Source organism: Haliotis asinina, chromosome 12 (genome assembly GCF_037392515.1).
Source record: "Haliotis asinina isolate JCU_RB_2024 chromosome 12, JCU_Hal_asi_v2, whole genome shotgun sequence".
NCBI lineage: Eukaryota > Metazoa > Mollusca > Gastropoda > Lepetellida > Haliotidae > Haliotis > Haliotis asinina.
The window spans coordinates 1,733,412-1,747,298 of record NC_090291.1 but is presented as its reverse complement, the minus strand read 5'-3'; positions in this window follow the sequence as shown (position 1 = coordinate 1,747,298).

The window sequence follows — 13,887 nt, the reverse complement described above, 5'->3', positions numbered from 1 at the left end:
TGTTCCGATTGCTGCGGCAGTGAATCTCATAAGTGCTACTGATTGAGTCTCGTCTTGTTTGTTTAGCCTATTGTGGCGCTGATTGATAGCTAGACACTATCTTCTCGGTGCCTACCATCAGTATGGAAATTGAGCCATAGGATCATAGTATCTGTTCTTGTTTATACATGAAAGGCCTATCCATAGCCGTGCAATTTCCACCAAAGTTGTTGTGTTTATTTAAAGTTCATCGTCTTTGTATTCAATTGCAAAACGTCAGTCAAGACACAGGCAAAATACCTACAAAGCTCGGATTACACGCAACGTTTGGAGACGGGTAGACAATTTCAAGAAGAGTCCATCCAGGGCACTTCCAGTGGTCGAGAATTCTTAAGATAACAAACTTTTATTCTTGTGACGAGGCTATGTTTCTATAACAGAGAAATGAAACTCCGTAACAGCCAAATAAACACAATTTTCCCAACGTTCTAAAGTTGCAATGGCGAAGCCAAGGGTAAAAGAAAGCGACTGCTCTCTACAAAAACAGCCCAGTCTCATTCATCTTCAAATGCTAGCCTCACAACTATCCAATGCCTATTTAGTCATACAAATTGACACGCCTGTCACTGTGCAATACCTTCCCGCATAGTTTCGACTTCACCAACTCCATTTTCAGAAAGTAATTGTCCCCTTTTCCTAGAAGCAAGCACATGCTTATGAGGCGTGCTTGTCTCTTTACAGTTAGTAAAATGACTGCAAATCTTAATGGTTGGCAACTGCAGTTAGTTACGGTCTGCATTATTATTTCACCACGCTTGTGTTAATAATGTCTATACACCCACGTGGCAGGTGTACAGGAAATGACTTAAGTGGCATAGTTTTAATTCACTGATGGCAGTTGGACTGTGTATGTTTCCTTCGATTTGGTTTTACTTTGGGGGTGAATAAACGGAACTTGTGCATTTGAAAACCTTCGAAATGAATATCTTGACACTCGTGTTAACTTGTAAAGAATGCAGATGAAAAGTGAGCATCTGAGTTAACGATCTATTTGTGTGGAAAGTTCTTGAGAGGTACAAACTGTAAGTTTTCGCCAGCCATTAGAAATTGAGCCCTCTCATGTTCATAGCATTCTTTTGTGACATTTGTGTAGCTCTGACAAGAGCTTTTGGTCTTAATGACAAAAAGAAGAAGGTTTCTGCTGAAGTCCCATCTAGTGTTCCATGCTGGCGTCGCTCTGGTAGTCTTCCGAGTCGGCCTCGGTGTTGACGGCCACATAATGTCTTAGTTCAGTTATTTTCTCGGCCTTTCCACAAGCATACTCGTAGTATGCATTGCGAACGCCTTCCACACTGGCCATTCGGAGACGGAGGTTGTAACGGAAGGAACGGTGGTTCTCTTGACGGGCCTTGTCATAGCGATGCTGAAGACCTTCAAGCTTGTCATTCAACAAGACAACTTGCTCACAGGCTTTCTTGAAACGACTCCCGCCCTCGTACAGTTCGGCGTATAGGTGGAACTTTTCCATAATGTTGATTGTAGGATGATTTCAGAAATCTGATGCCAGTGCAGCGATGAGGACTGCTTTCATACACTTGTTATGACACGCCCACTTGCATACACGTGTCACAAGCTGGCTCAATTTGCATAGCCATCAATGGTTGTGACAAGCAATGATAGCTCATGTCAGCTGACCTGTCAGATTTGATGCAAATAAGAATAACTGGGCGTGTTCCGATTGCTGCGGCAGTGAATCTCATAAGTGCTACTGATTGAGTCTCGTCTTGTTTGTTTAGCCTATTGTGGCGCTGATTGATAGCTAGACACTATCTTCTCGGTGCCTACCATCAGTATGGAAATTGAGCCATAGGATCATAGTATCTGTTCTTGTTTATACATGAAAGGCCTATCCATAGCCGTGCAATTTCCACCAAAGTTGTTGTGTTTATTTAAAGTTCATCGTCTTTGTATTCAATTGCAAAACGTCAGTCAAGACACAGGCAAAATACCTACAAAGCTCGGATTACACGCAACGTTTGGAGACGGGTAGACAATTTCAAGAAGAGTCCATCCAGGGCACTTCCAGTGGTCGAGAATTCTTAAGATAACAAACTTTTATTCTTGTGACGAGGCTATGTTTCTATAACAGAGAAATGAAACTCCGTAACAGCCAAATAAACACAATTTTTCCCAACGTTCTAAAGTTGCAATGGCGAAGCCAAGGGTAAAAGAAAGCGACTGCTCTCTACAAAAACAGCCCAGTCTCATTCATCTTCAAATGCTAGCCTCACAACTATCCAATGCCTATTTAGTCATACAAATTGACACGCCTGTCACTGTGCAATACCTTCCCGCATAGTTTCGACTTCACCAACTCCATTTTCAGAAAGTAATTGTCCCCTTTTCCTAGAAGCAAGCACATGCTTATGAGGCGTGCTTGTCTCTTTACAGTTAGTAAAATGACTGCAAATCTTAATGGTTGGCAACTGCAGTTAGTTACGGTCTGCATTATTATTTCACCACGCTTGTGTTAATTATGTCTATACACCCACGTGGCAGGTGTACAGGAAATGACTTAAGTGGCATAGTTTTAATTCACTGATGGCAGTTGGACTGTGTATGTTTCCTTCGATTTGGGGTTACTTTGGGGGTGAATAAACGGAACTTGTGCATTTGAAAACCTTCGAAATGAATATCTTGACACTCGTGTTAACTTGTAAAGAATGCAGATGAAAAGTGAGCATCTGAGTTAACGATCTATTTGTGTGGAAAGTTCTTGAGAGGTACAAACTGTAAGTTTTCGCCAGCCATTAGAAATTGAGCCCTCTCATGTTCATAGCATTCTTTTGTGACATTTGTGTAGCTCTGACAAGAGCTTTTGGTCTTAATGACAAAAAGAAGAAGGTTTCTGCTGAAGTCCCATCTAGTGTTCCATGCTGGCGTCGCTCTGGTAGTCTTCCGAGTCGGCCTCGGTGTTGACGCCCACATAATGTCTTAGTTCAGTTATTTTCTCGGCCTTTCCACAAGCATACTCGTAGTATGCATTGCGAACGCCTTCCACACTGGCCATTCGGAGACGGAGGTTGTAACGGAAGGAACGGTGGTTTTCTTGACGGGCCTTGTCATAGCGATGCTGAAGACCTTCAAGCTTGTCATTCAACAAGACAACTTGCTCACAGGCTTTCTTGAAACGACTCCCGCCCTCGTACAGTTCGGCGTATAGGTGGAACTTTTCCATAATGTTGATTGTAGGATGATTTCAGAAATCTGATGCCAGTGCAGCGATGAAGACTGCTTTCATACACTTGTGATGACACGCCCACTTGCATACACGTGTCACAAGCTGGCTCAATTTGCATAGCCATCAATGGTTGTGACAAGCAATGATAGCTCATGTCAGCTGACCTGTCAGATTTGATGCAAATAAGAATAACTGGGCGTGTTCCGATTGCTGCGGCAGTGAATCTCATAAGTGCTACTGATTGAGTCTCGTCTTGTTTGTTTAGCCTATTGTGGCGCTGATTGATAGCTAGACACTATCTTCTCAGTGCCTACCATCAGTATGGAAATTGAGCCATAGGATCATAGTGTCTGTTCTTGTTTATACATGAAAGGCCTATCCATAGCCGTGCAATTTCCACCAAAGTTGTTGTGTTTATTTAAAGTTCATCGTCTTTGTATTCAATTGCAAAACGTCAGTCAAGACACAGGCAAAATACCTACAAAGCTCGGATTACACGCAACGTTTGGAGACGGGTAGACAATTTCAAGAAGAGTCCATCCAGGGCACTTCCAGTGGTCGAGAATTCTTAAGATAACAAACTTTTATTCTTGTGACGAGGCTATGTTTCTATAACAGAGAAATGAAACTCCGTAACAGCCAAATAAACACAATTTTCCCAACGTTCTAAAGTTGCAATGGCGAAGCCAAGGGTAAAAGAAAGCGACTGCTCTCTACAAAAACAGCCCACTCTCATTCATCTTCAAATGCTAGCCTCACAACTATCCAATGCCTATTTAGTCATACAAATTGACACGCCTGTCACTGTGCAATACCTTCCCGCATAGTTTCGACTTCACCAACTCCATTTTCAGAAAGTAATTGTCCCCTTTTCCTAGAAGCAAGCACATGCTTATGAGGCGTGCTTGTCTCTTTACAGTTAGTAAAATGACTGCAAATCTTAATGGTTGGCAACTGCAGTTAGTTACGGTCTGCATTATTATTTCACCACGCTTGTGTTAATTATGTCTATACACCCACGTGGCAGGTGTACAGGAAATGACTTAAGTGGCATAGTTTTAATTCACTGATGGCAGTTGGACTGTGTATGTTTCCTTCGATTTGGGGTTACTTTGGGGGTGAATAAACGGAACTTGTGCATTTGAAAACCTTCGAAATGAATATCTTGACACTCGTGTTAACTTGTAAAGAATGCAGATGAAAAGTGAGCATCTGAGTTAACGATCTATTTGTGTGGAAAGTTCTTGAGAGGTACAAACTGTAAGTTTTCGCCAGCCATTAGAAATTGAGCCCTCTCATGTTCATAGCATTCTTTTGTGACATTTGTGTAGCTCTGACAAGAGCTTTTGGTCTTAATGACAAAAAGAAGAAGGTTTCTGCTGAAGTCCCATCTAGTGTTCCATGCTGGCGTCGCTCTGGTAGTCTTCCGAGTCGGCCTCGGTGTTGACGGCCACATAATGTCTTAGTTCAGTTATTTTCTCGGCCTTTCCACAAGCATACTCGTAGTATGCATTGCGAACGCCTTCCACACTGGCCATTCGGAGACGGAGGTTGTAACGGAAGGAACGGTGGTTTTCTTGACGGGCCTTGTCATACCGATGCTGAAGACCTTCAAGCTTGTCATTCAACAAGACAACTTGCTCACAGGCTTTCTTGAAACGACTCCCGCCCTCGTACAGTTCGGCGTATAGGTGGAACTTTTCCATAATGTTGATTGTAGGATGATTTCAGAAATCTGATGCCAGTGCAGCGATGAGGACTGCTTTCATACACTTGTGATGACACGCCCACTTGCATACACGTGTCACAAGCTGGCTCAATTTGCATAGCCATCAATGGTTGTGACAAGCAATGATAGCTCATGTCAGCTGACCTGTCAGATTTGATGCAAATAAGAATAACTGGGCGTGTTCCGATTGCTGCGGCAGTGAATCTCATAAGTGCTACTGATTGAGTCTCGTCTTGTTTGTTTAGCCTATTGTGGCGCTGATTGATAGCTAGACACTATCTTCTCAGTGCCTACCATCAGTATGGAAATTGAGCCATAGGATCATAGTATCTGTTCTTGTTTATACATGAAAGGCCTATCCATAGCCGTGCAATTTCCACCAAAGTTGTTGTGTTTATTTAAAGTTCATCGTCTTTGTATTCAATTGCAAAACGTCAGTCAAGACACAGGCAAAATACCTACAAAGCTCGGATTACACGCAACGTTTGGAGACGGGTAGACAATTTCAAGAAGAGTCCATCCAGGGCACTTCCAGTGGTCGAGAATTCTTAAGATAACAAACTTTTATTCTTGTGACGAGGCTATGTTTCTATAACAGAGAAATGAAACTCCGTAACAGCCAAATAAACACAATTTTCCCAACGTTCTAAAGTTGCAATGGCGAAGCCAAGGGTAAAAGAAAGCGACTGCTCTCTACAAAAACAGCCCAGTCTCATTCATCTTCAAATGCTAGCCTCACAACTATCCAATGCCTATTTAGTCATACAAATTGACACGCCTGTCACTGTGCAATACCTTCCCGCATAGTTTCGACTTCACCAACTCCATTTTCAGAAAGTAATTGTCCCCTTTTCCTAGAAGCAAGCACATGCTTATGAGGCGTGCTTGTCTCTTTACAGTTAGTAAAATGACTGCAAATCTTAATGGTTGGCAACTGCAGTTAGTTACGGTCTGCATTATTATTTCACCACGCTTGTGTTAATTATGTCTATACACCCACGTGGCAGGTGTACAGGAAATGACTTAAGTGGCATAGTTTTAATTCACTGATGGCAGTTGGACTGTGTATGTTTCCTTCGATTTGGGGTTACTTTGGGGGTGAATAAACGGAACTTGTGCATTTGAAAACCTTCGAAATGAATATCTTGACACTCGTGTTAACTTGTAAAGAATGCAGATGAAAAGTGAGCATCTGAGTTAACGATCTATTTGTGTGGAAAGTTCTTGAGAGGTACAAACTGTAAGTTTTCGCCAGCCATTAGAAATTGAGCCCTCTCATGTTCATAGCATTCTTTTGTGACATTTGTGTAGCTCTGACAAGAGCTTTTGGTCTTAATGACAAAAAGAAGAAGGTTTCTGCTGAAGTCCCATCTAGTGTTCCATGCTGGCGTCGCTCTGGTAGTCTTCCGAGTCGGCCTCGGTGTTGACGGCCACATAATGTCTTAGTTCAGTTATTTTCTCGGCCTTTCCACAAGCATACTCGTAGTATGCATTGCGAACGCCTTCCACACTGGCCATTCGGAGACGGAGGTTGTAACGGAAGGAACGGTGGTTTTCTTGACGGGCCTTGTCATAGCGATGCTGAAGACCTTCAAGCTTGTCATTCAACAAGACAACTTGCTCACAGGCTTTCTTGAAACGACTCCCGCCCTCGTACAGTTCGGCGTATAGGTGGAACTTTTCCATAATGTTGATTGTAGGATGATTTCAGAAATCTGATGCCAGTGCAGCGATGAGGACTGCTTTCATACACTTGTGATGACACGCCCACTTGCATACACGTGTCACAAGCTGGCTCAATTTGCATAGCCATCAATGGTTGTGACAAGCAATGATAGCTCATGTCAGCTGACCTGTCAGATTTGATGCAAATAAGAATAACTGGGCGTGTTCCGATTGCTGCGGCAGTGAATCTCATAAGTGCTACTGATTGAGTCTCGTCTTGTTTGTTTAGCCTATTGTGGCGCTGATTGATAGCTAGACACTATCTTCTCAGTGCCTACCATCAGTATGGAAATTGAGCCATAGGATCATAGTATCTGTTCTTGTTTATACATGAAAGGCCTATCCATAGCCGTGCAATTTCCACCAAAGTTGTTGTGTTTATTTAAAGTTCATCGTCTTTGTATTCAATTGCAAAACGTCAGTCAAGACACAGGCAAAATACCTACAAAGCTCGGATTACACGCAACGTTTGGAGACGGGTAGACAATTTCAAGAAGAGTCCATCCAGGGCACTTCCAGTGGTCGAGAATTCTTAAGATAACAAACTTTTATTCTTGTGACGAGGCTATGTTTCTATAACAGAGAAATGAAACTCCGTAACAGCCAAATAAACACAATTTTCCCAACGTTCTAAAGTTGCAATGGCGAAGCCAAGGGTAAAAGAAAGCGACTGCTCTCTACAAAAACAGCCCAGTCTCATTCATCTTCAAATGCTAGCCTCACAACTATCCAATGCCTATTTAGTCATACAAATTGACACGCCTGTCACTGTGCAATACCTTCCCGCATAGTTTCGACTTCACCAACTCCATTTTCAGAAAGTAATTGTCCCCTTTTCCTAGAAGCAAGCACATGCTTATGAGGCGTGCTTGTCTCTTTACAGTTAGTAAAATGACTGCAAATCTTAATGGTTGGCAACTGCAGTTAGTTACGGTCTGCATTATTATTTCACCACGCTTGTGTTAATTATGTCTATACACCCACGTGGCAGGTGTACAGGAAATGACTTAAGTGGCATAGTTTTAATTCACTGATGGCAGTTGGACTGTGTATGTTTCCTTCGATTTGGGGTTACTTTGGGGGTGAATAAACGGAACTTGTGCATTTGAAAACCTTCGAAATGAATATCTTGACACTCGTGTTAACTTGTAAAGAATGCAGATGAAAAGTGAGCATCTGAGTTAACGATCTATTTGTGTGGAAAGTTCTTGAGAGGTACAAACTGTAAGTTTTCGCCAGCCATTAGAAATTGAGCCCTCTCATGTTCATAGCATTCTTTTGTGACATTTGTGTAGCTCTGACAAGAGCTTTTGGTCTTAATGACAAAAAGAAGAAGGTTTCTGCTGAAGTCCCATCTAGTGTTCCATGCTGGCGTCGCTCTGGTAGTCTTCCGAGTCGGCCTCGGTGTTGACGGCCACATAATGTCTTAGTTCAGTTATTTTCTCGGCCTTTCCACAAGCATACTCGTAGTATGCATTGCGAACGCCTTCCACACTGGCCATTCGGAGACGGAGGTTGTAACGGAAGGAACGGTGGTTTTCTTGACGGGCCTTGTCATAGCGATGCTGAAGACCTTCAAGCTTGTCATTCAACAAGACAACTTGCTCACAGGCTTTCTTGAAACGACTCCCGCCCTCGTACAGTTCGGCGTATAGGTGGAACTTTTCCATAATGTTGATTGTAGGATGATTTCAGAAATCTGATGCCAGTGCAGCGATGAGGACTGCTTTCATACACTTGTGATGACACGCCCACTTGCATACACGTGTCACAAGCTGGCTCAATTTGCATAGCCATCAATGGTTGTGACAAGCAATGATAGCTCATGTCAGCTGACCTGTCAGATTTGATGCAAATAAGAATAACTGGGCGTGTTCCGATTGCTGCGGCAGTGAATCTCATAAGTGCTACTGATTGAGTCTCGTCTTGTTTGTTTAGCCTATTGTGGCGCTGATTGATAGCTAGACACTATCTTCTCAGTGCCTACCATCAGTATGGAAATTGAGCCATAGGATCATAGTATCTGTTCTTGTTTATACATGAAAGGCCTATCCATAGCCGTGCAATTTCCACCAAAGTTGTTGTGTTTATTTAAAGTTCATCGTCTTTGTATTCAATTGCAAAACGTCAGTCAAGACACAGGCAAAATACCTACAAAGCTCGGATTACACGCAACGTTTGGAGACGGGTAGACAATTTCAAGAAGAGTCCATCCAGGGCACTTCCAGTGGTCGAGAATTCTTAAGATAACAAACTTTTATTCTTGTGACGAGGCTATGTTTCTATAACAGAGAAATGAAACTCCGTAACAGCCAAATAAACACAATTTTCCCAACGTTCTAAAGTTGCAATGGCGAAGCCAAGGGTAAAAGAAAGCGACTGCTCTCTACAAAAACAGCCCAGTCTCATTCATCTTCAAATGCTAGCCTCACAACTATCCAATGCCTATTTAGTCATACAAATTGACACGCCTGTCACTGTGCAATACCTTCCCGCATAGTTTCGACTTCACCAACTCCATTTTCAGAAAGTAATTGTCCCCTTTTCCTAGAAGCAAGCACATGCTTATGAGGCGTGCTTGTCTCTTTACAGTTAGTAAAATGACTGCAAATCTTAATGGTTGGCAACTGCAGTTAGTTACGGTCTGCATTATTATTTCACCACGCTTGTGTTAATAGTGTCTATACACCCACGTGGCAGGTGTACAGGAAATGACTTAAGTGGCATAGTTTTAATTCACTGATGGCAGTTGGACTGTGTATGTTTCCTTCGATTTGGTTTTACTTTGGGGGTGAATAAACGGAACTTGTGCATTTGAAAACCTTCGAAATGAATATCTTGACACTCGTGTTAACTTGTAAAGAATGCAGATGAAAAGTGAGCATCTGAGTTAACGATCTATTTGTGTGGAAAGTTCTTGAGAGGTACAAACTTTACGTTTTCGCCAGCCATTAGAAATTGAGCCCTCTCATGTTCATAGCATTCTTTTGTGACATTTGTGTAGCTCTGACAAGAGCTTTTGGTCTTAATGACAAAAAGAAGAAGGTTTCTGCTGAAGTCCCATCTAGTGTTCCATGCTGGCGTCGCTCTGGTAGTCTTCCGAGTCGGCCTCGGTGTTGACGGCCACATAATGTCTTAGTTCAGTTATTTTCTCGGCCTTTCCACAAGCATACTCGTAGTATGCATTGCGAACGCCTTCCACACTGGCCATTCGGAGACGGAGGTTGTAACGGAAGGAACGGTGGTTTTCTTGACGGGCCTTGTCATAGCGATGCTGAAGACCTTCAAGCTTGTCATTCAACAAGACAACTTGCTCACAGGCTTTCTTGAAACGACTCCCGCCCTCGTACAGTTCGGCGTATAGGTGGAACTTTTCCATAATGTTGATTGTAGGATGATTTCAGAAATCTGATGCCAGTGCAGCGATGAAGACTGCTTTCATACACTTGTGATGACACGCCCACTTGCATACACGTGTCACAAGCTGGCTCAATTTGCATAGCCATCAATGGTTGTGACAAGCAATGATAGCTCATGTCAGCTGACCTGTCAGATTTGATGCAAATAAGAATAACTGGGCGTGTTCCGATTGCTGCGGCAGTGAATCTCATAAGTGCTACTGATTGAGTCTCGTCTTGTTTGTTTAGCCTATTGTGGCGCTGATTGATAGCTAGACACTATCTTCTCAGTGCCTACCATCAGTATGGAAATTGAGCCATAGGATCATAGTATCTGTTCTTGTTTATACATGAAAGGCCTATCCATAGCCGTGCAATTTCCACCAAAGTTGTTGTGTTTATTTAAAGTTCATCGTCTTTGTATTCAATTGCAAAACGTCAGTCAAGACACAGGCAAAATACCTACAAAGCTCGGATTACACGCAACGTTTGGAGACGGGTAGACAATTTCAAGAAGAGTCCATCCAGGGCACTTCCAGTGGTCGAGAATTCTTAAGATAACAAACTTTTATTCTTGTGACGAGGCTATGTTTCTATAACAGAGAAATGAAACCCCGTAACAGCCAAATAAACACAATTTTCCCAACGTTCTAAAGTTGCAATGGCGAAGCCAAGGGTAAAAGAAAGCGACTGCTCTCTACAAAAACAGCCCAGTCTCATTCATCTTCAAATGCTAGCCTCACAACTATCCAATGCCTATTTAGTCATACAAATTGACACGCCTGTCACTGTGCAATACCTTCCCGCATAGTTTCGACTTCACCAACTCCATTTTCAGAAAGTAATTGTCCCCTTTTCCTAGAAGCAAGCACATGCTTATGAGGCGTGCTTGTCTCTTTACAGTTAGTAAAATGACTGCAAATCTTAATGGTTGGCAACTGCAGTTAGTTACGGTCTGCATTATTATTTCACCACGCTTGTGTTAATTATGTCTATACACCCACGTGGCAGGTGTACAGGAAATGACTTAAGTGGCATAGTTTTAATTCACTGATGGCAGTTGGACTGTGTATGTTTCCTTCGATTTGGTTTTACTTTGGGGGTGAATAAACGGAACTTGTGCATTTGAAAACCTTCGAAATGAATATCTTGACACTCGTGTTAGCTTGTAAAGAATGCAGATGAAAAGTGAGCATCTGAGTTAACGATCTATTTGTGTGGAAAGTTCTTGAGAGGTACAAACTGTAAGTTTTCGCCAGCCATTAGAAATTGAGCCCTCTCATGTTCATAGCATTCTTTTGTGACATTTGTGTAGCTCTGACAAGAGCTTTTGGTCTTAATGACAAGAAGAAGAAGGTTTCTGCTGAAGTCCCATCTAGTGTTCCATGCTGGCGTCGCTCTGGTAGTCTTCCGAGTCGGCCTCGGTGTTGACGGCCACATAATGTCTTAGTTCAGTTATTTTCTCGGCCTTTCCACAAGCATACTCGTAGTATGCATTGCGAACGCCTTCCACACTGGCCATTCGGAGACGGAGGTTGTAACGGAAGGAACGGTGGTTTTCTTGACGGGCCTTGTCATAGCGATGCTGAAGACCTTCAAGCTTGTCATTCAACAAGACAACTTGCTCACAGGCTTTCTTGAAACGACTCTCGGCCTCGTACAGTTCGGCGTATAGGTGGAACTTTTCCATAATGTTGATTGTAGGATGATTTCAGAAATCTGATGCCAGTGCAGCGATGAAGACTGCTTTCATACACTTGTGATGACACGCCCACTTGCATACACGTGTCACAAGCTGGCTCAATTTGCATAGCCATCAAGGGTTGTGACAAGCAATGATAGCTCATGTCAGCTGACCTGTCAGATTTGATGCAAATAAGAATAACTGGGCGTGTTCCGATTGCTGCGGCAGTGAATCTCATAAGTGCTACTGATTGAGTCTCGTCTTGTTTGTTTAGCCTATTGTGGCGCTGATTGATAGCTAGACACTATCTTCTCGGTGCCTACCATCAGTATGGAAATTGAGCCATAGGATCATAGTATCTGTTCTTGTTTATACATGAAAGGCCTATCCATAGCCGTGCAATTTCCACCAAAGTTGTTGTGTTTATTTAAAGTTCATCGTCTTTGTATTCAATTGCAAAACGTCAGTCAAGACACAGGCAAAATACCTACAAAGCTCGGATTACACGCAACGTTTGGAGACGGGTAGATAATTTCAAGAAGAGTCCATCCAGGGCACTTCCAGTGGTCGAGAATTCTTAAGATAACAAACTTTTATTCTTGTGACGAGGCTATGTTTCTATAACAGAGAAATGAAACTCCGTAACAGCCAAATAAACACAATTTTCCCAACGTTCTAAAGTTGCAATGGCGAAGCCAAGGGTAAAAGAAAGCGACTGCTCTCTACAAAAACAGCCCAGTCTCATTCATCTTCAAATGCTAGCCTCACAACTATCCAATGCCTATTTAGTCATACAAATTGACACGCCTGTCACTGTGCAATACCTTCCCGCATAGTTTCGACTTCACCAACTCCATTTTCAGAAAGTAATTGTCCCCTTTTCCTAGAAGCAAGCACATGCTTATGAGGCGTGCTTGTCTCTTTACAGTTAGTAAAATGACTGCAAATCTTAATGGTTGGCAACTGCAGTTAGTTACGGTCTGCATTATTATTTCACCACGCTTGTGTTAATAATGTCTATACACCCACGTGGCAGGTGTACAGGAAATGACTTAAGTGGCATAGTTTTAATTCACTGATGGCAGTTGGACTGTGTATGTTTCCTTCGATTTGGTTTTACTTTGGGGGTGAATAAACGGAACTTGTGCATTTGAAAACCTTCGAAATGAATATCTTGACACTCGTGTTAACTTGTAAAGAATGCAGATGAAAAGTGAGCATCTGAGTTAACGATCTATTTGTGTGGAAAGTTCTTGAGAGGTACAAACTGTAAGTTTTCGCCAGCCATTAGAAATTGAGCCCTCTCATGTTCATAGCATTCTTTTGTGACATTTGTGTAGCTCTGACAAGAGCTTTTGGTCTTAATGACAAAAAGAAGAAGGTTTCTGCTGAAGTCCCATCTAGTGTTCCATGCTGGCGTCGCTCTGGTAGTCTTCCGAGTCGGCCTCGGTGTTGACGGCCACATAATGTCTTAGTTCAGTTATTTTCTCGGCCTTTCCACAAGCATACTCGTAGTATGCATTGCGAACGCCTTCCACACTGGCCATTCGGAGACGGAGGTTGTAACGGAAGGAACGGTGGTTTTCTTGACGGGCCTTGTCATAGCGATGCTGAAGACCTTCAAGCTTGTCATTCAACAAGACAACTTGCTCACAGGCTTTCTTGAAACGACTCCCGCCCTCGTACAGTTCGGCGTATAGGTGGAACTTTTCCATAATGTTGATTGTAGGATGATTTCAGAAATCTGATGCCAGTGCAGCGATGAAGACTGCTTTCATACACTTGTGATGACACGCCCACTTGCATACACGTGTCACAAGCTGGCTCAATTTGCATAGCCATCAAGGGTTGTGACAAGCAATGATAGCTCATGTCAGCTGACCTGTCAGATTTGATGCAAATAAGAATAACTGGGCGTGTTCCGATTGCTGCGGCAGTGAATCTCATAAGTGCTACTGATTGAGTCTCGTCTTGTTTGTTTAGCCTATTGTGGCGCTGATTGATAGCTAGACACTATCTTCTCGGTGCCTACCATCAGTATGGAAATTGAGCCATAGGATCATAGTATCTGTTCTTGTTTATACATGAAAGGCCTATCCATAGCCGTGCAATTTCCACCAAAGTTGTTGTG